Source organism: Dipodomys spectabilis, unplaced genomic scaffold, assembly GCF_019054845.1.
Source record: "Dipodomys spectabilis isolate Male_0828 unplaced genomic scaffold, ASM1905484v1 ptg000004l, whole genome shotgun sequence".
In the NCBI taxonomy this organism is placed as follows: domain Eukaryota; kingdom Metazoa; phylum Chordata; class Mammalia; order Rodentia; family Heteromyidae; genus Dipodomys; species Dipodomys spectabilis.
The window spans coordinates 10,530,659-10,534,771 of NW_024870681.1; the positions used below are offsets into that span (position 1 = coordinate 10,530,659).

Here is a 4,113-nt window from a genome sequence, read left to right on the forward strand (position 1 = left end):
TATTAATTTTTATTTAAAAATATAACAAGGTGCATTTTGTTTGCATTTTGTTTGCTGTTCAGTCTCAAGAGAAACATTAGGCCAGGTACCAGTGGTTTATGCCTGTAATCCTAACTACTAAGGAGGCTGAGATCTGAGGATTGCAGTTCAAAGCCAGCGAAGGCAGGAATATCTGTGAGACTCTTACCTCCAATTAACCACTAGAACACAAGAAGTGGCTCAAGTGGCAGAGCGCTAGCCTTGAGCGAAAAAGGTCAGGGACAGGGCTCTGGCCCTGAGTTCAAGTCCTATAATTGACCCCACCCCCCCCCCCCAAAAAAAGAAAGAAAATAAACATTAGAAGTAAACAATAGTTTAATAAGTCATAGTACTTATAAATAGTTTAATAAAGCCATACCATTTATAGGTTAGTCAAATAGTTGCAATATAAAATGTCATGAAATTAGTTAAAGATGCATTTGATTTTGTTTTTTTTTAAAGATGCATTTTAATACTGATACAATGAGAGCAATAGCAGCTTTGTGAATGACTTCTATAGTATTGCTTTATTTGAGACAAGGTTTCACTAACTTTCTTGGATTGATCTATAACTCATAATCCTCCTGATTCTGTCTTCCAAGTAGCTGGGACTACAGACTAATGCCTCTGGCCTGACCAGAACCTTTATTACACAAGAATTATCAAAACATTTAGACCACAACAATACAGTATACAATGATTAATATTACAAACACTGTAAGTGCCAATAATCTTCTATTATACTTTTTTTTTTTTTTTGCCAGTCCTGCAGCTTGAACTCAAGGCCTGGGCACTGTCCCTGAGCTTCTTTTGCTCAAGGCTAGCACTGTGCCACTTGAACCACAGCACCACTTCTGGCTTTTTCTGTGTATGTGGTGCTGAGGAATCGAACCCAGGGCTTTATGAATGCTAGGCAAGTACTCTACAACTAAGCCACATTCCCAGCCGACACAACTTTTTTGTTAGTGGTCATTCCCTTTATTTTTAGATAATACAAAAATAGGTTGTAGTATAAAAAAAAACTTTTATGAGATACAGGTATGTCCGTTTCATTTTCATCCAGAAATGTGTTGTAAACATAAACTGACTTCCACTTAGATGCTAAACGTTGTCTCCATGTCTGCTACTTGCCAGTCTGATAACTTTCCAACAATCCTATTTGCATACCAAAGCAATATTTTTCTATGAAAATGCAGGCTTCTCTAGGAAAGTGCTAAGTTATCTTTCTATCTTAAGCTAACTGAATGATATATCAAGGATATCATTTATGTAGCTACTTCCTGTCAAACTAGAAAGTTCAATGATGTTCTAAAAATCCTCCTGGCTCATCATGGATAAGGAGCTGCTATTTTTATTCTCAGAACTGCAGAGGACATTAACTTCAAAGCTAATCTAATGATTGATGGTGCTCAGTGTTAGAGCATTTGCCTAGCATGTTCAAGGTCTTAGGTGATAGCCCCATCAGCAAAGCTAGTTCTGTATCTTCAATTATTCACTATAATTGGAATTTTTCTTCTTCTCTGAAGCTACAGTAGTAGTCAGTGCTAAACAGATACCTCTAGCAAACTGAGGGCTTCCAGAAATACTTAGCAATTTCCAGGGGATTGTGTATAAGGTTGCTAAGTAAAATAAAAGCTACTTAGTTAAATATGAATTTCAGCTAATATTTATTTTTTTTGTCGGTTATGGGGTTTGAACTCAGAGCCTGGGCACTGTCCTTGAGCCTGTCTGTGCTCAAGGCTGGCACTCTACCACTTGAACTGCAGTGCCACTTCTGGTTTTTGAGTGATTAATTGGAGGTAAGAGTCTCACAGGAACTTTTCTGCCCAGGCTGGCTTCAAACCTCAATCCTCAGATGTCAGCCTCCTGAGTAGTTAGGATTACAGGCATCAGCCACTGGTGCCCAGAAACTAATACATTTAAATTTTTACCTTTTGTTTTGGGGGGACTAAACCTTCGGGGATCTGTACATGATAGGCAAATGCTTTATCACTGAGCTATAGCATTAGTTCCAGTCAATATTATGGGGTTTAGAATAGTAGCTAAGTAGGTAAGTGTGTGCTTACTATGTATGAGGCTTGAGTTAAAAAAAATGTTGTTTAATCAGACATATTTACACTTAGAAGTTATTTGTTGTTTATCTGAAATTTCAGTTTAGTTGGGTCTCTTGCTTTCTTTATTTGCTAATCCGACATCTCTAGACTGGCACGAAAAAACAAAATTGGGTGAAATGAACATTATTACTGCTATTGAATCTACTGACAGGTGAGGACAGGGCACTGAGTCTCATCATTCTGCCACAGACCTCAGGGAATTCTCGGCAGGCCACTGTGGAAAACAGAAGGTTTGTGTGGAAGTCTTCGTGCAAGTTTTATTTAGCTGTGTGCAGGTGGACAGATGATATGAGAGTAAGGAATACAAGAGCTGGGAAATGTAGCTCAGTAGGAGAGTACGTATGAAGTGGGAGAGGTATGAAGTCCTGAGTTCAATCCTCAGCAACAAACAAACAAACAAAATGGAATAAGCATCTCAGATTTCAGTAACCAAGACAGAATTACCTGTCTAAGGTGCCAGAAGTGATACTTCTAACTAATAAGGTCACACTGGTCCTTTGTTTCCAATCGTTTTGGAAAATAGTTGCATTTAAATGGTGGATGGTGATCAGGTGCTAGTGGCCCATACCTGTAATCCCAATTACTCAGGAGACTGAGATCTGAAAAATGATAAGGCATCCAAAGCAGAAAAGTATATGAGCTCAGTCTCCAATTAACCAGAAAAAATGTTCAGCTAGAGTTGTAGCTCTAGGGGCTGGGAAGGTGGCTCAGTGGTAGAGCGCTTGCCTTGCATGCCTGTGGTCCTGGGTTCGATTCCTCAGCACCACATAAGCAAAAAGAAAAAAGCCGGAAGTGGCGTTGTGGCTCAAGTGGTAGAGCGCTAGCCTTGAGCTGAAGAGCTGAGGGACAGCGCCCAGGCCCAGAGTTCAGTCCCATGACTGGACCCCCCCCCCCCCCAAAAAAAAAAAAAGGTACTAGAGTTGTAGCTGTAGTGGTGGATTGCCAAACATGAGCAGGAAAGCCCAGCTAGGCAGAGCTAGGCTGAGAGTTGAAGATTTTGGTTCAAAGCCAGCCAAGGTAGATAAATCCCAGCTATTCTTATCTCTTACTAACAAGTAAAAAGAGGTATGATTCATCTGGTAGAGCACCATCCTTGAGCAAAAAAGCCAAGCAAGAGCTCAAGGCACCAAGTTCAAGTCCCAGTATGGGCACACACGCACAAAAACAACCCCTCTAGCTGGACACTGGTGGCTCACGTCTGTAATCCTAGCTACTCAGGAGGCTGAGATCTGAGGACTGAGGTTCAAAGCAAGCCCGGACAGGAAAGTCTGTGAGACTCTTATCTCCAATAAAACACTCAGAAAATTGGAAGTGGCACTGTGGCTCAAGAGGTAGAGTGCTAGCCTTGAGCTGAAGAGCTGAGGGACAGTGCCCAGGCCCAGAGTTCAAGCCCCACAACCGACAAAAAAAACAAACAAACAGAAACAACCCTCTGTACATCACCTTTGTGATGATAATAAAAATAAAATAAAAAATAAAGGAAAGAGAGAAAAAGGGGGGGGGGGAGAGGGAAGGAGAAAGAGCAAAAGCTAGCTAGGGCATGAGGCCCTGAGTTCAGACTAGTGCTGAGGCTAAGGCTAGAGTAGTAGATGTGGTATCGGCAAGGGTTTTGTTCAAATCCCAGTAATTTTTTTTTTTTTTTTTTAAACCAGACAGACATTTATTTTGCATTTGATTTCACTGGCTCAAATGTCTAAATGCCAGAACAATCCACTTCCTCTCTTCAAGGCTCTTCCTCTGAAGCGTATCAACCTGACCACGCATGGCACACGCTGGGCCTGGCGCCTGGCCCTCCATGGCTGGGGGGTGGGGAGGGGCTTGCCCCCAGGGCCTGGCACCCAGCCAACTCGGGATGGCCACAGCCCAGTCCCGTGGCATCAGACACGGGGTGGTCTCCCAAGGCGCCTCCTGTCTCTTGCAGGGCAGGGCTCTGATGGGCAGCCACAGGCCCACGCTTCATGCCCACCGCAGGACCCCCAAC

General features: G+C 42.4%; 1 long non-coding RNA gene across 1 annotated transcript; it reads right to left on the reverse strand.

Annotated features, from left to right (window-relative positions):
- Positions 1–336: 336 nt before the first annotated feature.
- Positions 337–1,751, reverse strand: LOC122119485. The gene is made up of 2 exons (XR_006149575.1): positions 969–1,751; positions 337–761 (listed from the first exon to the last, which is right to left on the reverse strand). It is a non-coding gene; the product is annotated as an uncharacterized LOC122119485 (long non-coding RNA).
- Positions 1,752–4,113: the final 2,362 nt, after the last annotated feature.